This window comes from Muntiacus reevesi, chromosome 14 (assembly GCF_963930625.1).
Source record: "Muntiacus reevesi chromosome 14, mMunRee1.1, whole genome shotgun sequence".
Taxonomy (NCBI): Eukaryota; Metazoa; Chordata; class Mammalia; order Artiodactyla; family Cervidae; genus Muntiacus; species Muntiacus reevesi.
The window spans coordinates 29,097,054-29,120,875 of record NC_089262.1 but is presented as its reverse complement, the minus strand read 5'-3'; positions in this window follow the sequence as shown (position 1 = coordinate 29,120,875).

Sequence of the window (23,822 nt, the reverse complement as noted above, 5' to 3'; positions counted from 1 at the left end):
AGTTGAGCTATTTCAAGTCCTAAAAGATGATGCTGTGGAAGTGCTGCATTCTATATGCCAGCAAATTTGGAAAACTCAGCAGTGGCCACAGGACTGGGAAAGGTCAGTTTTCATTCCAACCCCAAAGAAAGGCAATGCCAAAGAATGCTCAAACTACCGCACCCCAATGTTCAGGAAAGCATTATTTACACCATCCAAGATATGGAAACAATCCAAGTGTGCATCAAAATATAAATGGATAAAGAATATGTTGTGTGTACACACATACACACACACACACACACACACACACACACACACACTGGAATATTACTCAGTCACTTAAAATGAATGATATTCTGCCATTTTCAACAGTGTGGATGGGCCTAGATAGTCCTATGATTAGTGGAATAAGTCAGACAGAGAAAGACAAATACTTTACGTGGAATTTTAAGAATAAAACAAATAAGTGTGTCTAACAAAACAGACAGACTCACAGATAGTAGAGAACAAGCTCTAGTGGTTACCAATGGGAAGAAGGAAGGCGTATGGGCAAATTAGGAGTAGAGAATTAAAAGATAGAAACTATTATGTAAGATAAATAAACTGCAAATATATATTGTACAACATGGGGAAATATAGCAATTATTTTATAACAACTTTAAAGTGAGTATAATCTATAAAAATATTGAATCACTATGTTGTACACCTGAAACTAATATAATATAGTAAATTAACTATACCTCAAAAAAACTCATGCACTTATAAAAAGAGACGTCAAGATTCAGTTTCCACTTAATAGTGTAAAAAGCTCTTTTTTCAAAAGAACTTTTAAAAGTCTCTGAAAATGGCCCTAAGGGCATAATGTAAATGAAGAACATTTATTCATGAAAATCTTCAAAAAGTTAGGTAAGAACTGGAAGATTTTATGATATCTGAACAAAAACCACTCCCTTCCTTAACTTTCCCAGCTCAGTAAGACAGAAACTATACTCTAGACTGATAGAACCAAGAAGAAAAGGCTTTCTCTCCTCCCAGCTTCTAGCAAGATGTCTCCCGTCCTAGGAAGGGCAGGATTTAAACATTTCTTATTCCTTCTCTCACTTGTTGCTGAGGCTAAGTTCTAACTGAGTGCAGTTGAGAGTTTGGAGTTCTCTTCTGCCATTCAGCCCATACTCATGGAATAATATTCTGTACGTTAGGTGTGGTACTAGTGAAAATATTGGAAACCTGATTACCTTTACCCCACTTCCTGGGCTGTGGGCTTTACACTGAGGGATCCAAGACCCAAAGTCTTGATTCCTACCATCTTCTCTCCCCACCAATTCCCAGTCTTCTGAGTGCTCAGCTTCTAGGCGTATGCTTCACTAGGAAAGAAGCTCACAATTGCCCTTATAAAAGGATTATAAAGGAATACTACAAATAATATAGGTCCAAAAATTAGCCAATAGGTGTAAAGGACAAATTCGTGTAATTACAGCAGTTATTGAGATTGATTCAAGGAGAAATAGACAACCTGCTAGACCTCAGGTCATTCAGTTCAGTCTCTCAGTCATGTCCAACTCTTTGCAACCCCATGAACTGCAGCACACCATGCTTCGCTATCCATCACCAACTCCTAGAGCTTGCTCAAACTCATGTCCATTGAGTTGGTGATGCCATCCAACCATTTCATTCTCTGTTATCCCCTTTTCCTCCTGCCTTCAATCTTTCTCAGCATCGGGGTCTTTTCCAATAAGTCAGTTCTTCATATCAGGTGGCCAAAGTATTGGAGTTTCAGCTTCAGCATCAGTCATTCCAATGAATATTCAGGACTGATTTCCTTTAGGATTGACTGGTTTGATCTCCTTGCAGTCCAAGGGACTCTCAAGAGTCTTCTCCAACACCACAGTTCAAAAGCATTAATTCTTTGGCACTCAGCTTTCTTTATAGTCCAACGGTCACATCCATACATGACTACTGGTAAAACCATAGCTTTGACTAGATGGATCTTTGTTGGCAAAATCATGTTTCTGCTTTATAATATGGTGTTTAGGTTGGTCATATCTTTTCTTCCAAGGAGCGAGTGTCTTAATTTCATGGCTCCAGTCACCATCTGCAGTGATTTTGGAGCCCAAGAAAATAAAATCTCTCACTGTTTCCATTGTTTCCCCATCTATTTGCCATGAAGTGATGGGACCAGATGCCATGATCTTCGCTTTTTGAATGTTGAGTTTTAAGCCAGCTTTTTCACTCTCCTTTCACTTCCATTAAGAGGCTCTTTAGTTCCTCTTCTTTCTGTCATAAGGGCAGTGTCATCTGCATATCTGATGTTATTGATAGTTCTTTCTGCAGTCTTGATTCCAACGTGTGCTTTATCCTGCCCAGCATTTCTCATGATGTACTCTGCATATAAGTTAAATAAGCAAGGTGATAATATACAGCTTTGACATACTCCTTTCCCAGCTTGCAACCAGTCTATTGTTTCATGTCTGGTTCTAACTATTGATTCTTGGTCTGCATACAGATTTCTAAGGAGGCAGATAAGGTGGTCTGGTATTCCCATCTTTTGAAGAATTTTCCACGTTTGTTGTGATCCACACAGTCAAAGGTTTAGTGTAGTCAATGAAGCAAAAGTAGATGTTCTTCTAGAATTCAGTTGCTTTTTCTATGATCTGATGGACATTGATAATTTGATCTCTGGTTCCTCTGCCTTTTCTATATCCCTCTTGGACATCTGAAAGTTCTCAGTTCACGTGCTGTTGAAGACTAACTTGGAGAATTTCAAGCATTACTGATATAACTAGAACAAGTAAAAAAATATTAATTTGAAATTGAGAAAAACATCCATAGAGTAAAACTGAGGCTCAAATCACTTCCTATTTAATTTTACCAAACATTTAAAGAAGAATTTATAACAGTTCATCATCTCTTCCTTTAAAAGTTACACTTCTCAACTCATTCTGTGAAGCTTTTATTAGGTCAGAATCAAAACCAGACAAATATATATTTAAAAAATATTATACTAATATCTTTTATGAATATGGACATGGAAATCCTCAACGAAATACTGAGAAACTGAATACAGCAACATATAAAAAGTTATACATCATGTCCAAGTGAAATTTGCCCCAGGAATGCAGAGTTGGTTTAATTTCTAAAAATCAATTGCTATAATACAAATAAATTTCCTGAAAATTGAACACTATTGTTTTTGTAGAGGTTGTATGATTTTTCTCTTGAAGGGGAAACAATGATATTCATAATAAAACAAGGAACAAAAAGAATAAAAAGCAGCATTATTTGAAAGATAAAATAATTGAATAAGGGTCTGTTATTTTCTCTCATTATGTCCTGGTGGCCGTGCGTGCCAAGTGACTTCAGTCATGTCAAGCTCTTTTGCAACCCATGGACTTCAGCCTGTCAGGCTACTCTATCCATGGGATTCTCCAGGCAAAAATAAAGTGGGTTGCCATGCCCTCCTCCAGGGAATCTTCCCTCCTGGGGACTGAACCCCTGTCTCTTACTCCCGCTTTGACATGTGAGTTCTTTACCACTAGTGCCACCTAGGCGGATTATGTCCTGGCAAATGCAGTTTATTTGTTCACTAATCTAGTCATTAATCTACTAATTCAAAGTTAATTTGGATCACCCAGTCAATACATAAGGATATCCACACCACATCTGTCGTTCAGTTGCTCAGTCATGTCTGACTGTGATCCTGTTCACTGTAGCATGCCAGGCTTCCCTGTTCTTCACCATTTCCTGGAGTTTGCTCAAACTCATGTCCATTGAGTTGGTGATACCATCCAACCATCTCATCCTCTGTCATCCCCTTCTCCTGCCTTCAATCTTTCCCAGCATCAGGGTCTTTTCTAGTGAGTCAGTTCTTCCCATCAGGTGGCCAAAGCGTTGTAGCTTCAGCTTCAGCATCAGTCCTTCCAACGAATATTCAGGACTGATTTCCTTTAGGATTGACTGGTTTGATCTCTTTGCTGTCCAAGGGACTCTCAAGAGTCTCCAACACTACAGTTCGAAAGCATCAATTTTTCAGCACTCAGCCGTCTTTATGGTCCAACTCTTTACATCCATACATGACTACTAGAAAAACCATAACTTTGACTGTATGGGCCTTTGTCAGCAAAGTAATAGTATATACATATAACTCTAGTGTCTACTAGATACATATACTCAAGTGTTAAAATATATTATAATATATATATATGTAAACTTTAAGGAAGCCTTATTTACGATCTTTAGGAGTGTATAATCATGGTAAAATGATTTTATTATAAGTGTTCTGAATTAAATGCTGGTAGCTTCCCATGTTGATAATGCCTTTTTTTTTCTTACTGAATAATAATTGCTTTACAGAATTTTGTGGTTTTCTGTCAAACCTCAACATGAAACAGCCATAGGTATACATATATCCCCTCCCTTTTGAACCTCCATCCCCTCTCTCTCACTATCCCACCCCTCTAGGTTGATACAGAGCCCCTGTTTGAGTTTCCTGAGCCATACAGCAAATTCCTGTTGGCTATCTATTTTACATGTGGTAATGTAAGTTTCCATGTTACTCTTTCCATACATCTCACCCTCTCCTCCCCTCTCGCTATGTCCATAAGTCTATTCTCTATGTCTGTTTCTCCATTGCTGCCCTATAAATAAATTCTTCACAACCATTTTTCTAGATTCCACATGTGTGCGTTAGAATATGATATTTATCTTTCTCTTTCTGACTCACTTCGCTCTGTATAATAGCTTCTAGGCTCCTTCACCTCATCAGAACTGACTCAAATGCATTCCTTTTTATGACTGAGTAATATTCCATTGTGTATATGTACCACACTTCTTTATCCATTCATCTGGCAATGAGCATCTAGGTTGCTTCCATTTTCTAGCTATTAAAAATAGTGCTATAATGAACAATGGGATATATGTGTCTTTTTCAACCCTGGTTTCATCAGGGTATATGCATAGGAGTGGGATTGCTGGGTCATATGGTGGTTTTATTCCTAGTTTTTTAAGGAATCTCCATACCATCTTCCATAACAACTGTGTCAATTTACATTCCCACCAACAGTGCAAAAGCAATCCCTTTTCTCCATGCCCTCTCCAGCATTTATTATTTGTAGACTTTTTGATGATGGCCATTCTGACCAGTGTGAGGTGATATCTCATTGTGGTTTTGATTTGCATTTCTCTAATAATAAGAAGTGTTGAACATCTTTTCATGTGTTAGTCATTTGTGTGTCTTCTTGGGAGAAATGCCTGTTTAGGTCTTTTTCCCATTTTTTGATTGGGTTTTTGTTTTTCTGGTATTGAGTTGTATGAGCTGCTTGTATATTTTGGAAATTAATCCTTTGTCAGTTGTTTCATTTGCTATTATTTTCTCCCATTCTGAGGGCTGTCTTTTCACCTTGCTTATAGTTTCCTTTGCTGTACAAAAGCTTTAAAGTTTAATCTGGTCCCACTTGTTTACTTTTGTTTTTATTTCCATTACTTTAGGAGGTGGGTCATAGAGGATCTTGCTTTGATTTTTGTCACCAAGTATTCTGCCTATATTTTCCTCTAAGAGTTTTATAGTTTCTGGTCTTACATTTAGGGCTTTAATCTATTTTCTGCTTATCTTTATTTATGGTGTTAGGAAGTGTTCTAATTTCATTCTTTCACAGGTAGCTATCCAGTTTTCCCAGCTCCACTTATTGAAGAGGCTGTCTTTGCCCCATTGTATACTCTTGCCTCCTCTGTGAAAAATAAGGTACCCATAGGCGCATGGGTTTATTTTTGTACTTTCCATCTTGTTCCATTGGTCTATATTTCTGTTTTTGTGGCAGTACCATACTGTCTTGATGACTGTAGTTTTGTAGTATAATCTGAAGCCAGGAAGGTTGATTCCTCCAGCTCCATTCTTCTTTCTCAAGACTGCTTTGGCTGTTTGGGGTCTTTTGTGTTTCCATTTGAACTGTGAAATTTTTTGTTCTAGTTCTGTGGAAAATGTCATTGGTAATTTGATAGGGATTGCACTAAATCTGTAGATTGCATTTGGTAGTATAGTCATTTTCACAATATTGATTCTTCCTATCCAGGAACATAGAATATCTCTCCATCTGTTTATGTCATCTTTGATTTCTTTCATCAGTGTCTTACGATTTTCTATGTGGTTCTTTTTTCTCCTTAGGTAAGTTTATTCCTAGATATTTAATTCTTTTTGTTGTAATGGTGAATGGGATTGATTCCTTTATTTCTCTTTCTGATTTTTCATTGTTAGTATATAGAAATGCAACTTATTTCTGTGTATTGATTTTGTATCCTGCAACTTTGCTAAATTCACTGATTAGCTCTAATAATTTTCTTATACTATCTTTAGGGTTTTTAATGTACAATATCATGTCATCTGCAAACAGTGAGAGCTTTACTTCTTTTCTTATCTGGATTCCTTTTATTTCTTCTTCTCTGATTGCTGTAGCTAGGACTTCCAGAACTATGTTGAATAGTAGTGGGGAAAGTGGACACCCTTGTCTTGTTCCTGATCTTCAGGGGAATGCTTTCAGTTTTCCACCATTGAGAATAATGTTTGCTGTAGACTTATTATATATGGCCTTTACTATGTTGAAGCAGGTTACTTCTATGCCCATTATTTGAAGAGTTTAAATCATAAATGGGTGCTGAATTTTGTCAAAGGTTTTTTCTACATCTATTGAGATTAACATATGGTTTTATCTTTCAATTTGTTAATATGGTGTATCACATTGATTTATTTGCATATAATGAAGAATCCTTGCATACCTGGAATAAATCCAACTTGATTGTGGTGTATGAGCTTTATCATGTGTTGCTGAATTCTTTTTGCTAAAATTTTGTTGAGGATTTCTGCATCTATGTTCATCAGTGATATTGGTCTGTAGTTTTCTTTTTTGTTTTGTCTTTTTCTGGTTTTGGTATCAGTGTGATTGTGGCCTCATAGAATGAGTTTGGAAGTGTTCCTTCCTCTGCAATTTTTTGAAAGAGTTTTAGAAGGATAGGCATTAGCTCTTCTCTAAATGTTTGATAGAATTCTCCTGTGAAGCCATCTGGTCCTGGGCTTTTGTTTGGGGGGAGATTTTTGATTACAGCTTCAATTTTAGTGCTTGTATTTGGGTTGTTCATAATTTCTATTTCTTCCTGGTTCAGTCTTGGAAGATTGAACTTTTATAAGAATCTGTCCATTTCTTCCAGGTTATCCATTTTATTGCCATGTAGTTGTTCATAGTAGTCTCTTACAATCCTTTGTATTTCTGCATTGTCTATTGTAACCTCTCCTTTTTCATTTCTAATTTTGTTGATTAGATTCTTCTTTCTTTTTCTTGATGAATCTGGCTAGAGGTTTGTCAATTTTGTTTATCTTTTCAAAGAACCAGCTTTTAGTTTTATTAATCTTTACTATTTTCCTTTCATTTCTTTTTCATTTATTTCTAATTGGATCTTTATGATTTCTTTCCTTCTACTAATTTGGGGGGGGGGGGTTGTTCTTCTTTTTCCAGTTGTTTTAAGTGTAACATTAGGCTGTCTATTGTGTTTTTCTTGTTTCTTGAAGTAGGATTGTATTGCCATAAACTTCCCTCTTAGGATAACTTTTGCTGCATCCCATAGGTTTTGAGTTGTGTTTTCATTGTCATTTGTTTCTAGAAATTTTTTTATTTCCCTTTGTATTTCTTCAGTAAACTGTTGGTCATTTAGAAACGTGTTGTTTAATCTCCATGTGTTATGTTTCTTACAGTTTCTTCTTGTAATTGATATCTAGTCTCATAGCATTGTGGTCAGAGAAGATGCTTGACATGATTTCAATTTTCTTAAATTTACTGAGATTTGACTTGTGACCTAATATGTGGTCTGTCCTGGAGAATGTTCCATGTGCATTTCAGAAGAAGGTTGAATATATCAATGAGATCCATCTCATTTAATGTATCATTTAAGACTTGTGTTTCCTTATTAATTTTCTGTTTTGATGATCTGTCCATTGGTGTGAGTGAGGTGTTGAGGTCTCCTACTATTATTGTGTTACTATCAATTTCTCCTTTTATGTCTGTTAGTTTTTGTCTTATGTATTGAGGTGCTCCTATGTTGGGTGCAAAGATATTTACAATTGCTATGTCTTCCTCTTGGATTGATTCCTTGATCATTATGTAGTGTCCTTCCTTATCTCTTATAATCATCTTTATTTTAAGGTCTGTTTTGTCTGATATGAGGATTGCTACTCCAGCTTTCTTTTGCTTCCCATTTTCATGGAATATATTTTTCCATCCTCTCACTTTCAGTCAGTGAAATACTGCCTGAACCTCAGTGTTTTGAGGTCTGAAGTGGGTTTCTTATAGACAGCATATATATGGGTCTTATTTTTTTATCCATTCAGCCAGTCTGTACCTTTTGGTTGGAGCATTTAATCCATTTACATTTAAAGTAATTATTGATATATATGTTCCTATTGCCATTTTCTTAACTGTTTGGGGTTGATTTTATAGATCTTTTTCTCTTCTGTTGTATTTCTTGACTATATAAGTCCCTTTAACATTTGTTGTAAAGCTGGTTTGGTGGTACTGAATTCTCTTAACTTTTACTTGTGTGAAATGCTTTTTATTTCTCCATCAATTTTGAATGAGATCCTTGCCAGTACAGTAATCTTGGTTGTATATTTTTCCCTTTCAGTACTTTAAATATACCCTGCCATTCCCTTCTGGCCTGCAGAGTTTCTGCTGAAAATTCAGCTGGTAAGCATATGGGGTTTCCCTTGATTGTTACTTGTTGCTTCTCCCTTGCTGCTTTTAATACTCTTTCTTTGTGTTTAGTCTTTGTTAGTTTGATTAGTATGTGTCTTGGCATGTTTATCCTTGGGTTGATCCTGTAAGGGACTCTTTGTGCCTCTTGGACATGGTTCACTATTTCCTTTTCCATGTTGGGGAAATTTTCAACTATAATCTCTTCAAAAATTTTCTCATACCCTTTCTTTTTCTCTTCTTCTGGAACTCCTATAATTCGAATGTTGGTGTGTTTGATATTGTCCCAGAAGTCTTTGAGACTATCCTCAGTTCTTTTCATTCTTTTTACTTTATTCTGCTCTTCAGAGGTTATTTCCACCATTTTACCTTCCAGCTCACTGATTCGTTCTTCTGCTTCAGATATTCTGCTATTGATTCCTTCTAGAGTATTTTTAATTTTGGTAATTGTGTTGTTTGTCTCTGCATGTTTATTCTTTAATTATTCTAGGTCTTTGTTCATTGCTTCTTGCATTTTCTCCATTTTGCTTTTAAGGTTTTTGATCATCTTTACTGTCATTATTCTGAATTCTTTTTCAGGTAGTTTGCCTATTTCCTCTTCATTTATCTGGACCTCTGTGTTTCTAGTTTGTTCCTTCATTTGTGTAGTATTTCTCTGCTTTCTTTCTTTTTTTTTTTTTAACTTATTGTGTTTGAGGTCTCCTTTTCTCTGGCTTCAAGGTTGAATTCTTTCTTCCTTTTGGTTTTTGTCCTATAAGGTTGTGGTTTGTGTGAGTGGTTTGTGTAAGCTTCTTATAGGGTGAGATTTGTGCTGAGTTTTTGTTTGTTTGTTTTTCCTTTGATGGGCAAGGCTGAGTGAGGTGGTAATCCTGTCTGCTGATGATTGGGCTTGTATTTTTGTTTTGTTTGTTATTTAGATGAAGGGTTCTACACAGGGTGCTTTTGGTGGTTGGGTGATGCCAGGTCTTGCATTCCAGTGGTTTCCTTTGTGTGAGTTCTCACTATTTGATACCCCATGCAAAGAGTTGACTCATTGGAAAAGACCCTGATGCTGGGAGGAATTGGGGGCAGGAGGAGAAGCGGACGACAGAGGATGAGATGGCTGGATGGCATCACCGACTCGATGGACATGAGTTTGTGTAAACTCCAGGAGTTGGTGATGGACAGGGAGGCCTGGCGTGCTGCGATTCATGGGGTCACAAAGAGTCGGACATGACTGAGTGACTGAACTGAACTGAACTGAGGATTAGTTCTCTGGTAGTTGAGGGTTTTGGAGTCAGTGATCCCACTCCAAAAACTCAGGGCTTGATCTCTGGTCAGGAATGAAAATTCCACAAGTGGTTTGTTATGGCATTAAATGAGGTTAAAACAAATATCCGAAAACAAGAAATCAAAGGTGAACCCCAGACAAATGGCAGTTACCAAATCAGCAAAGAATAAAATAATGGAATATATGTATATACATATACACCCATAAGCAAAGTCAAGACAATCCAACAAAAATAAAGTACAGTAGATTGACCTGGCAAACAAAGGAAATAAAAAATTATATTTACCAGTTAAAAACAAAACTAGCTAAAGCACAAACTGGAAAACAAAACAAAGCAAGGTGCCAAGTGGGGAATAAAGCACTGAAAACAAAACTAACAAATATTTTGAGAGGAAAGAAAGAGTAGATATGCAAAGTTAAATAGAGGTAGATGAAGAAGATTTATATATATTAAAGATTAACTGCAAGGGGAAAAGAGCAGTAGAAAAGGCAAACAAATAAATAAATGTAGCAAAAATATAATAGGTTTTAAAAAATTAAAAGTTAAAATTATAAAAAAGAGAAAAGTTTTGTAAAAGTGGCGGTGGGGGAGCGGGTGGGGAGAAAGCGCCACAGAAGTGCAAAGGCCAAATGTAGATGCAGAGGCTTATAACAATAAAAAGTGTGACTGAATATACACATATACATATACACCCATAAGGAAAATCAAAACAGTTCAACACAAATAAAGTACAATCGATTGACCCAGAGAGAGAGCAAAGAAAACCCAAAATCATATCTACCAGAATGAAACTGACTAAGCACAAACTGGAAAACAAAACTAAAGCAATGTGCCAATTGGGGAATAAAGCAATGAAAGTAAAACTAACAAATATGTTGAGAGGAAAGGAAAGAAAGAAAGAATATCTATGCAAAGTTACATAGAGGTAGATAAAGAAGATTTATATACACCAAAGATTAACTGCAAGGGGAAAAGAACAACAGGAAAGGCAAGCAATGGAATAAATGTAGAAAAAATATAATAGGTTTAAGAAAATTAAAACATAAAATTATAAAAAAAAAAAAAAGAGGGAAAAAAAAGAAAGAAGAAAGAGAAAAGGGAAAAAGGAAAACCCCACATAACTGCAAAGGCCCAACATAGAGGCAGAGGTTTATAACAACAATAAAAAGTGTGACTGAATATACACACATTCATATACACCCATAAGCAAAATCAAAACAGTTCAACAAAAATAAAGTACAATAGATTGACCTGGCAAACAAAGGGAACAAAAAATTATGTCTACCAGAACAAAACTAACTTAAAGCACAAACTGGAAAATAAAACTAAAGCAAGGTGCCTATTGGGGTATAAAGCGATGAAAATAAAACTAACAAGTATGTTGAGAGGAAAGGAAAGAAAGAAAGAAAGATATGCAAAGTTAAATAGAGGTAGAAAAAAGAAGATTTATATATATTAAAAATTATCTGCAAGGGGAAAAGAACAGTAGGGAAAGCAAACAAAGGAATAAATGTAGAAAAAATAATAATAGGTTTAAAAAATTAAAATTAAAAAAAGAAAAGAAAAAACCTCCCAGAACTACAAAAGTCCAACATAAAGGCAGAGGTTTAAAACAATAATAAAAAATGTGACTGAGAAAAAAAAGAAAAAAAGGTCAAAAGTGCCCTGGAGGACTTGGGTTTGCCCCTGTGAGGGCCAGGTGTGGAGGTGGTGCAACTGATTGACTTGCAGGGGTTCTGGCAGCACCAGGTAATCGGGGGAGTTGGCAGCTAGAGTAGCAGGAAGTATAGTGCTCTAGAAGGGGATGGCAACCAGTATTGGCCAACACGCTCCAGTATTCTTGCCTGGAGAGGCCCCCTCCCTGACAGAGAAGCCTGGCAGGCCACAGTCCACGGGGTCGCAAAGAGTCAGACACTGCTGAAGAGACTCTGGTGTGCATAGGCGCAAGCCTTTTTTTTGCCTGTGGCAGCCCTGCCCCAGTGAGAGTTGAGGGTGAAGTTAGTGCAGCTGCTTGGCTTGTGGGGACCCTGGCAGCGCCAAGTGTTCAGGGACATGGACTGCCTCCACAACAGAAGTTATGGCCTTATCAGAGTCTTTTTTCAAGCCTCTTGTAGCTGGTGATCAGAAGGCCTCTTTGGCCAGTCTTTCTCCGTAGCTCCGCCCATTCAGGCACTGAGAGGGATTCCTTGCCTGAGGTCCTTCTCTGTGGTTCGGCGCATCAGGCACATAGAGGGGCCTCCCTGGCTGGGGTCCTAATCATGTAGTATGTCAGGCACTTAAAGGGGCACCCTGGGTGGGGTCCTACTCTGTAGTTCAGTGCCTTGGGCATTTGATGAGCCAGCCTCTCTATTGTTTCAGCTGCCAATGCTGGCTGGCGTGTGTGGGGAGAGAGGCTATGGTGATGGCTCCTTCCGCTACACGTGACTCAGCAGTATGGCCTTGCTTGCATGGAGTCCTTTCCTCCACAAGCATTTCCCACCACAATCTCCTCCCCCACATCCCCTCGATCTGTCTCTCCACAGTCAACAGCAGCCCTTGCCCTGGGATTCCTCCACAACCCCTAAACTCCAGTTCCCAGCCACAGCGCCATCTGCGGTATGTATGGCTGTGGCAAGGACTCTCTGATTCTCATTCCAGTTAGGCTGCCACAGATCAGCTGTTTCCCTCTCTGCCTTAAATGTTTCTCCTCTGACTCAGACAATTTCCCTGATGTGGGGATTGGACTCCTTCTTCAATTCCCCCACTCGCCAAGGGCAGGTCCAGTCCTACTAACACTCCCATTTTTCCTGCTAGTTCCTTCGTCCTACCAGGTTTTGCTTGGGTCTATATATTCTTGAGAAACCTGTATGCAGGTCAGGAAGCAACAGTTAGAACTGGACATGGAACAACAGACTGGTTCCGAATAAGAAAAGGAGTACATCAAGGCTGTATATTGTCACCCTGCTTATTTAACTTATATGCAGAGTACATCATGAGAAATGCTGGGCTGGAGGAAGCACAAGCTGGAATCAAGATTGCCGGGAGAAATATCAATAACCTCAGATACGCAGATGACACCATCCCTGTGGCAGAAAGTGAAGATGAACTAAAACACCTCTTGATGAAAGTGAAAGAAGAGAGTGAAAAAGTTGGCTTAAAGCTCAACATTCAGAAAACTAAGATCATGGCATCTGGTCCCATCACTTCATGGGAAATAGATGGGGAGACAGTGGAAACAGTGTCAGACTTTAATTTCTTGGGCTCCAAAATTACTGCAGATGGTGATTTCAGCCATGAAATTAAAAGATGCTCACTCCTTGGAAGGAAAGTTATGACCAACCTAGATAGCATATTAAAAAGCAGAGACATTACTTTGCCAACAAAGGTCTGTCTGGTCATCGCTATGGTTTTTCCAGTGGTCGTGTGTGGATGTGAGTGTTGGACTATGAAGAAAGCTGAGCCCCCCAAAATTGATGCTTTTGAAGTGTGGTGTTGGAGAAGACTCTTAAGAGTCCCTTGGACTGCAAGCAGATCCAAAGAGTCCATCCTAGAGGAGATCAGTCCTGGGTGTTCATTGGAAGGACTGATGCTGAAGCTGAAACTCCAGTACTTTGGCCACCTCATGCGAAGAGTTGACTCATTGGAAAAGACCCTGAAGCTGGGGTCAGGATTAGTGGCAGGAGGAGAAGGGGTTGACAGAGGATGAGATGGCTGAATGGCATCACCGACTCAATGGGCATGAGTTTGAGTAAACTCTGGGAGTTGGTGAGGGACAGAGAGGCCTGGCGTGCTATGATTCATGGGGTCGCAAAGAGTCAGACACAGCTGAGCGGCTGAACTGATTGACTGATATATTCTTTGGAAAAGACCCTGATGCTTGGAGGGATTGGGGGCAGGAGGAGAAGGGGACTACAGAGGATGAGATGACTGGATGGCATCACCGACTCAATGGACATGAGTTTGAGTAAACTCCAGGAGTTGGTGATGGACAGGGAGGCCTGGTGTGCTGCGATTTATGGGGTCGCAAAGAGACGGACACGACTGACCGACTGAACTAACTAACTAATATATTCTTTTCCGCTGGTCAGGTACTCCTGCCCGCTCTCAGCTGGTGTTCTGCATGCACTTCTGTGTCTGAAGGTGTATTCCTGATGTATCCGTGGAAAGAGATTTATTCCATGTCCACTTACTTTTCTGCCATCTTGTTCCCTGACAATGTCTTTTTAGTAAACTCACCAATAAGGAAGTATGGAAGCTGAAAGGAAAACAGAGATTGTTACCACTGATGAGGAAGAATCAAGAAGTATATAAAAAGAAAAGCTGGGGTGCCTAGCTAAACCTGTGTGTGTGTGTGTGTGTGTGTGTGTGTGTGTGTGTGTACATGCTTAGTCGCTCAGTTGTGTTTGACTCTTTGCGACCCCATGGACTGTAGCCCGCCAGGCTCTCTGTCCTTGGGGATTCTCCAGGCAACACTACTGGAGTTAGTTGCCATGCCTTCTTCCAGGGGATCTTCCCAACCCAGGGACCGAACCTAGGTCTCTCACATTGCAGGTGTATTCTTTATCGTTTGAGCCACCAGGGAAGCCCAAGAATACTGGAGTGGGTAGCCTATCCCTTCTCCAGGGGATCTTCCTGACCCAGGAATCAAACCGGAGTCTCCTGCATTGCAGGTGGATTCTTTACCAGCTGAGCTACCAGGGAAGCCCAGCTAAACCTGGATTTTGCATATTCAATGATATTTCATTTTAGTGGTGGTGGTGGGTTTAGATAGACAGGCCTGGTGAGCACCGTGAGGCTGATCATAAGCAATAAATGGCCATATTTCTTTGTTTTTTTCTATTAGGCCTCAAGTAGTGGTAGGAAACATTGAATTTGCAACAGAAACATTTGTTCTGTGAATCACTCATGCCTTTCTTTTGGTTAGAAAAACATGTTATATAAAATTGAATTTCCTTGAGAAAACATTAATATAAATGAAAAGAAAAACATAGGCACCCTAGTGCTTTTACAGCTAGTTGTCAAATAACAAGAAGAGTATTATTTGAAATGGAAAAGAAACTTTTTTTTTCTTGTGATACAATGGTTTAGAAGATACCCTTCCCCCACCCTTATCCTTAGAATTGGAGAAGAGCAGACAAAAATGTCATTTTAATAAAGTCTTCATTAAATTTTAACTTTAAAAATTTAGTTAAAAATACTTGGGAATTGGGCCTAGGATAATGACAATGTCCTCAGTTCACTTGGTAACTCAAAGAGAAAAAGGGTTAATCAAACAATTTTAATCTTTTCAATTCAATATATTAGTTTCATATATTTAGGTTTTTTAATTCCATGCAGCTGTGGACAATTTGTTGTCTTCTTCATTGGTAAGCCTCATTATTGATTTCAGAACTTGAGTTAGATTGAAGAATGAGTGCAAATATTAATTGTTCCAGACTGCAAAGGATGGCATGTATTGAGAAAAGATTTTTTTAATGTGTTCGATAGATGATCATAACTTTAAAAAAATTTTTATTCACTGTGAAAAAGAACAGTAATTCTTATAGGAAGTAGTATATGTGAATAATGGCAGAGTTAGGTTGAATACTATTCAGTCATCTTTGTGTTATATAACATTTATAAAAATTTTTTTTTTCCTGGTAAGCATGTGTCCCATTTTCAAATGTCAGACACATTGCAACTGATTTTAGTGATGATCAGAAGACATTAATGAGAAGCATTTGACTTGGGGCTTCCCAAGTGATGCAATGGTAAAGAATCTGCCTGCCAATGCAAAAAAAAGATGCAAGAGACACGAGCTCAATAACCTGGGGTACAAAATGGCAACCTGCTCCAGTATTCTTGCCTGGAAAATTCAGTGGAGAGAGGAGCCTGGAGGGCTACAGTCCATAGGGCTGCAAAGAGTCAGACAAGACTGAACATGCAAGTGATGCAAACCATATTGGTTTGGTTTAATTTTGGTTTTGACATCTGATATATTCTAGGAAGTACAATAGTTCAGTTCCCAAGTTGTGCTTTACACTACATAAATGAGCTTAACCAAAGGATGGAATAGATGAGAAGGGGAAAGGAAGAGAGAAATCCCAAAGAGGTATTTTGATTTGTACAACAGAACAACAGACTTATGGCTTTACTATCAAAGAAAGAAAAATAAATGCCCAAACCAGCAACATGGCATAGCATCATCTGTGAGCTTGTTAGAAAGGGAGAATCCCACACTTAATCAAATTTACATTTTAATGGGATCACAGAATTCTTATGCATATTAAGTCTGAGTACCCCTCTCCTACATTATTTATAAGCACTTTCCTCATGGTGTTCTGCTAGATGGGATTTGAAGCATAATATCCCAGTGTTTGCATTTAGCTATCAGGCTTTAAACTGAAAAAACATGAGTCTTACATGTAATTTAAGGCATTATTGAATAAGGAGGAAAGATATATGGAGCTCCAGGGTCTCTAGTTCCTCTAAAGTTGAACCATAGAGGTGGTCTATTCCACATATAAATAGGTCACATTCATCTGTTAACACAGAACAAAGTAAATTTGTTGAATCTTGGATTTAACTTGTCATTAGACATTCTGGGCATAAAAGTCAATATGGAATTTTGAATGCGTCTTATGGGGGATGTCAGTTTTTTACAGACATTTGTCTGTGCATACCAAGAATGAGTACTCTACATGCCCAGGGGGAGAGGGCATACTTCTGAAATTCTGGCACCTTTGACTAAAAGGAATGTCTGTGGCATTACTGTGTTTATTCAGACTCCTTGAGGTTACTCTGCTAGTACTTTGTAATAAACCCATGATAGAAAAGAAAAATTTTAAGAAACATCTTTAAATTATGCTTTTATAGTTTTGAGAATTATGCTTTTCATAATTTCATTTATGCATTTCATTTCATTTGAAGAACTTTTGATATTTTTAAAGGCTATAATAATCACTAAATGTAGGAACACAGAAAATGTATTAACCTAAATATTCTAGATAAATATTAGTAGATGTACTTATGTTGATGTGAACTAGGCAGCTGACAGATTGAGATCTATTGATGCAAGTTGTGGTTACGTTAAGTAGTTGGTTTTATTAATTAAATGACAACTTCATCCTCCAAAATCCCATTTCACTTGCAGTACATGTGATGCAAAAGGAGAAAAGAAGATAGAATGCAAATATTGGGGCATTGGTCTTAATTATTGTCATTTAAACAATTTTCTTAAAAGTTGTCTTTAAAATTGCCGTTTAAGCAATTTTCTGAACACGGTTTACTTTCCTTCCAAGGAATATCTACTTTTTGTTAAAATCTTTCCACTTGCCTAATACTCCAAATTTACTGAAACAAGGTGCCACTAATTCTTGCAAAAAACAGTGCTTTCTAATGCAAATACTCTCCAGCCAAAGACCACCAGGAATGTTGTTTAGCTAAACAAGTTGGTTTTATTACTTATTTACTTGATGTAGTAAGAGAAAATACCCACCATGGAATCACCATGGAGTCATGCAGCATCCCAGTAAGATGTTATGGACTAAATGTTTGAGTCTCCCCAGAATCCTTATGTCGAAGTCCTAACTCCCAAACATGATAGTATTTGGAGCTGGGACCTTTGGGATATCATGAGGATTAGACAAGATCATAATGTTAGGGTGCTCATGATGAGATTAGTGCACTTTTAAGAAGAGATACCAGAGATCTTGCTTTCTCTCTTAAATGACAATGAGAAGGCTGTCATCTGCAAGTTAGAAAGAGAATCTTCACCAGAAATTGACCATGCTGGCACCCTGATCTCAGATTTCTAGTCTCCAGAACAGTGAGAAAATAAATTTCTGTTGTTTAAGTCACCCAGTCTGTGTACTTTGTTATGAAAGTCTCAAATTTTGAGGTGAAGAAATCTACTTGAACCTCAGCCTGTGAATTTCCTTCCTCTAAGTCAGATATCTAGTCTTACCTAATCATTCTACTCCTAGAATAACTATGATCAAGGACCAGCATTGTTCAGTTCAGTTCAGTTCAGTCACTCAGTCATGTCAGACTCTTTGCGACCCCATGGACCACAGCATTCTAGGCCTCCCTGTCCATCACCAACTCCCGGAGTCTACTCAAACTCATGTCCATCAAGTCAGTGATGCCATCCAACCATCTCATCCTCTGTCGTCCCCTTCTCCTCCCACCTTCAATCTTTCCCAGCATCAGGGTCTTTTCAAATGAGTCAGTTCTTCACATCAGGTGGCCAAAGTATTGGAGTTTCAACTTCGGCATCAGTACTTCCAATGAATATTCAGAACTGATCTCCTTTAGGATGGACTGGTTGGATCTTCTTGCAGTCCAAGGGACTCTCAAGAGTCTTCTCCAATGCCTCAATTCTAAAACATCAATTCTTCAGTGCTCAGCTTTCTTTATAGACCAACTTTCACATCCATACATGACTACTGGTAAAACCATAGCTTTGACTAGATGGACCGTTGTTGGCAAAGTAATGTCTCTATTTTTAATATGTTGTCTAGGTTTGTCATAACTTTTCTTCCAAGGAGCAAGTGTCTTTTAATTTCATGACTCCAGTCACCATCTGCAGTGATTTTGGAGCCCCCCAAAATAGTCTGTCACTGTTTCCATTGTTTCCCCATCTATTTGTCATGAAGTGATGGGACCAGATGCCATGATCTTTTTCACTCTCCTCTTTCATTTTCATCAAGAGGCTCTTTAGTTCTTTGCTTTCTGCCATAAGGGTGATGTCATTTGTTGCATATCTGAGGTTATTGATGTTTCTCCCAGCAATTTTGATTCCAGCTATCCTAACCTAATGCTCAAATAATTATTTGGAAGTAGATCAGGGTAAAGGTTATGAAAATATAGCTTACAGGAAAGGAAATGCAGGTTGTTCCTAAACATATAAAAATGCTCAGCTTTCTCATAAGATAAAACTACATGGTAATGTCGTTTTCACCTGTAAAATTGTTAAAAATTAGTGTTAAATATGTTAGATAATATACTGTATTAGTGAGGCTGTGAGGAAAGTGGCCTTTTCTTATCTACATGGTGGAAATGTAATTTCTATGGAGGTTAGTTTGGCAATATGAATTCAGTTTTCATCAGTAGGAACTGAATAAGTTTATTAACACACACGTAAACTGAAATACTATGTAAAAATAATAAATAGACACTTAATGCACTGAAATGGAAAGATTTACAAGATGTATTGCTAAATGAAAAAAAATCCATCTGTAAAACAATATATATAGTAGGCTGCCATTTTAAAACAAGCATTAGAGAAATAACTTTGTATACATATTATATATACTACATTCAGATTTCTGGAAGGATATGTAAAAGACTAAATATTAGTGAGGAGAGAATAGTTGGGAGAAAAGAGTAGGTAGGAGACCTCACTCCTTTTGCACTTTTTGTATTTTAAACCATATGAATACATTATTTATTTTAAAGTTTAGCTAAAAATAATTTTAGAGTAGAATAAATAAGACTTTGATCACTATGACAAATGGAAAAGGAAAATTCATATTCTTTCAAATACAATACAGAACAATAGAAGGACAAACAAAACTATACAGAACCACACTTCAAGCATAAATAGAAGACAAAGAACAACATCCAAATATAAATATATAAATTCCTCAGAGCTTTCTCTCATGTTCTTTTTGTAAGTCTTCATGTTGATCAGTTAGGAAAATCTGCTGGTAGGAGAGTAAATGAGAGAGAATGATGAGTCAAAAATACATTTAAAGCAACTGCCCAATAGGAAAGAGTTCACTCAGATGAAATTATTGAAAAAGTGTGCTGGTAGCCTGGAGCACCTTTGAAGATTGGGTAATAAAGTATAAAGGAATCAAGAAAGAAATGTTAATGTCTTACAGTCAAAAAAGTAACCCCAAACTGGAAAATACCACCCTACTTCCTAACACTGCCCCCGCCAAAATCCATTAAACAACCTGGACTCTTGACACATTGACAGAAGAGGGCACCATTGAACTAAAAATTTTGTAAGCCACTATAGAGCCACAAAATTAAAAAGATAAAAGTGAATAAATCTATATTACCCTACTATAATATAACAAAATGAGAATCAAAATATCTCACTCATTTAAAATTTGTCCCTAGAAGACATCATGAAACAGAAGAAAAATGTAGTGTTAAAAAAAAAAAAAGCTTCAAGTCACATTTAGAACCTAAACAAGCATTTGCAGATATGAAAACATTAAAGACAAAAAATGGACAACAAATAGTAAAAGATAACAAACTGACCAAACTTGAGAAAGAAAAAAAGAAAATTATAACAGATATGAAGACTAAATTACATGGTACTGAAGGGAGAATAGACTCAAATGAAAATTTTATGCCACACTGAAGCAGGAAACTCCCGCACATCTGCATTCATCTCACACGCTAGTAAAGCAATGCTAAAAATTCTCCAAGCCAGGTTTCATCAATACATGAACCATGAACTTCTAGATGTTCAAGCTAGTTTTAGAAAAGGCAGAGGAACCAGAGATCAAACTGCCAACATCCGCTGGATCATCGAAAAAGCAAGAGAATTCCAGAAAAACATCTATTTCTGCTTTATTGACTACACCAAAGCTTTCAACTGTGTGGATCACAATAAACTGTGGAAAATTCTGACAGAGATGGGAATACCAGACCACCTGACCTGCCTCTTGAGAAACCTGTAGGCAGGTCAGGAAGCAACAGTTAGAACTGGACATGGAACAATAGACTGGTTCCAAATCAGGAAAGGAGTACGTCAAAGCTGTATATTGTCACCCTGCTTATTTAACTTATATGCAGAGTACATCATGAGAAACGCTGGGCTGGAAGAAGCACAAGCTGGAATCAAGAAAAGTGATGATCAATCTAGATAGCATGTAAAAGCAGAGACATTACTTTGCCAACAAAGGTCCATCTGGTCAAGGCTATGGTTTTTCCAGTGGTCATGTATAGATGTGTGAGTTGGACTATAAAGAAAGCTGAGCGCCGAAAAATTGATGCTTTTGAACTATGGTGTTGGAGAAGACTCTTGAGAGTCCCATGGACTGCAAGGAGATCCAACCAGTCCATCCTAAAGGAGATCAGCCCTGGGTGTTCATTGGAAGGACTGATGCTGAAGCTGAAACTCCAATACTTTGACCATCTCATGCGAAGAGTTGACTCATTGGAAAAAGCCCCGATGCTGGGAAGGATTAGCGGCAGGAGAAGAAGGGGACGACAGAGGATGAGATGGTTGGATAGCATCACCAACTCGATGGACATGGGTTTGAGTAAACTCCGGGAGTTGGTGATGGACAGGGAGGCCTGGCATGCTGCGATTCATGGGGTCGCAAAAGAGTTGGACACAACTGAGTGACTGAACTGAACTGAACTGAAGCAGGAAAGCAGAACAGCTAGTAAATCACACAAAGAAATAAATAGGAGTAGAGAGAAAGTGGTTGAAATTGAAATAGCAAGGAATAAAAAAACATACATATTTAGAGTCCCTAAAGCAGAAAAAGAAAAAATGGGACAGAAGTGATATTTAAAGCTATAATTCAAGAGCACGTTCCAGGAACAAATGAAGATTTGACTTTACATATTTAAAGGGGCTCAACAGGAGAAGGCAATGGCAACCCACTCCAGTACTCTTGCCTGGAAAATCCCATGGATGGAGGAGCCTGGTGGGCTGCAGTCCATGGGGTCGCTAAGAGTCGGACATGAATGAGTGACTTCACTCTCACTTTTCACTTTCCTGCATTGGAGAAGGAAATGGCAACCTACTCCAGTATTCTTGCCTGGAGAATCCCAGGGATGGGAGAGCCTCATGGACTGCCGTCTATGGGGTCGCACGGAGTCGGACACGACTTAAGCGACTTAGCAGCAGCTAAGAGAGTCTGTGGCTTAGCTGGTAAAGAACCTACCTGCAATGCTGGAGACCTGGGTTCAGTCCCTGGATTGGGAAGATCCCCTGAAGAAGGGAACAGCTACTCACTCCAGTATTCTGGCCTGGAGAATTCCAAAGGGGTTGCAAAAAGTCAGACATGACTGAGCGACTTTCACTCACAAAGAGTCAACATGTATGCAGGGAATGGGAGAGTCAAAAAAATGATTAAGTGTGATAAAATTCTTACATTTGGGGAAACTGGGTGAAGGATATGCAGGAATTATTTATACTATTTTTGTAATTTTTCTTTAAGTGTGAAATTATTTCCAAATAAAAAGTTTCAAATATATAAAAATAAAATAGTACCATTTGCTTTCAAAATCAGGTTTAAAATAACTACCATAAAATGACTACCATAAGGTGTCACCTGCATATCTGAGGTTATTGATATTTCTCCCAGGAAACTTGCTTCCCTTTTCACTTCTAACTGATAACTTTATATCTTTTTAACTGAAAAAAATATGAATAATCAGATGTGAATCCCTATGTATTCCCAACAGAAAAGTGTACTAACCTATTCAAATCTGTGTCATTATTCTCTGCTTTATCTCCTGTTACAGTGGATTTGTCCTTGCTTCCATGTTCTCTCATAACAACTTTCAAATATAGAATTCAGTATTGTAAATTATAGCCATCTTGCTGTACATTACATCCCCAGAACTTATTTATCTTGTAACTAAAAGTTTGTGCCTTTGATTGCCTTGTTTCCTTCACCCCTAGGCCCCATCTTGGGCAACTATGAATCTGTTCTCTGTTCCTGTGAGTTCAATGTTTTCAGACTCCCAAATAAGATCATATAGTATTTGTCTGTCTATGTCTGACTTTTTGCACCTAACATAATGCCCTCAAAGTCCATCTATGTCGTTGCAAATAGCAAGATTTCCTTTCTCATGGCCAAATGATGTTAAATCCACATGGGGCTTCCCAGATGGCTAGTGGTAAAGAATCCACCTGCTAATGCAAGAGATGCAGAGATGCGGATTTGATCCCTGGGTCAGAAAACTCCCCTGGAGTAGGAAGTGGCAATCCACTCCAACATTCTTACCTGGAAAATTCCATGGGCAGAGTAGAGTGACAGGCTCTGGTCACTGCAAAGAGTCAGATGCAACTGAGATATATACGCTACCTTTTCTTTAGCCATTCATCTGCTGGTAGACATCCAGATTGTTTCCGTGCCTTGACCAGTTTATTAAGCTGCAATGAACCTGAGAGTGCAGGTCTTTTTGAGATAGTGATTTCGTTTCCTTTAGACATACAGAAGTAGAATAACTGAGGGTGAAGGAGGAGAGTGAAAGTGTTGGCCTAAAACTAAATATTAAAAAAACCTAAGATCATGGCATCTGGCCGCATTATTTCAAGGGAGATTGAGGGGGTAAAAGGTGGAAATAGTGACAGATTTTCTCTTCTTAGGCTCTAAAATCTCTGCAGATGATGACTGCAGCCATGAAATCAGAAGACATTTGCTTCTTGGCAGGAAAGCTATGACAAACCTAGACAGTATGTTGCAAAGCAGAGACATTACTCTGCTGACAAACATCCGTATAGTCAAGGCTATGGTCTTCCCAGTGGTCACATACAGTTGTGAGGGCTGGACCGTAAAGAAGGCAGAATGCTTCAGCCTGAATTGATGCCTTCAAACTGTGGTGCTGGAGGAGACTCCTGAGAGTCCATTGGACAGCAAGGAGATCAAATGAGTCAATTGTAAGGGAAATCAACCCCGAATACTCATTGGAAAGATTGATGCTGAAGCTTAAACTCCAGTAGTTTGGTCATCTGATGGGAACAGCTGACTCATTGGCAAAGTCCCCAATGCGGGGATGGATTGAGGGCAGAAAGAGAAGAGGGCATCAGAGGATGAGATGGCTGGACAGCATCACTGATGCAATGCACATGGACTTAGGCAAACTTTGGGAGATGGTGAGGGACAGAGAGGCCTGGTTT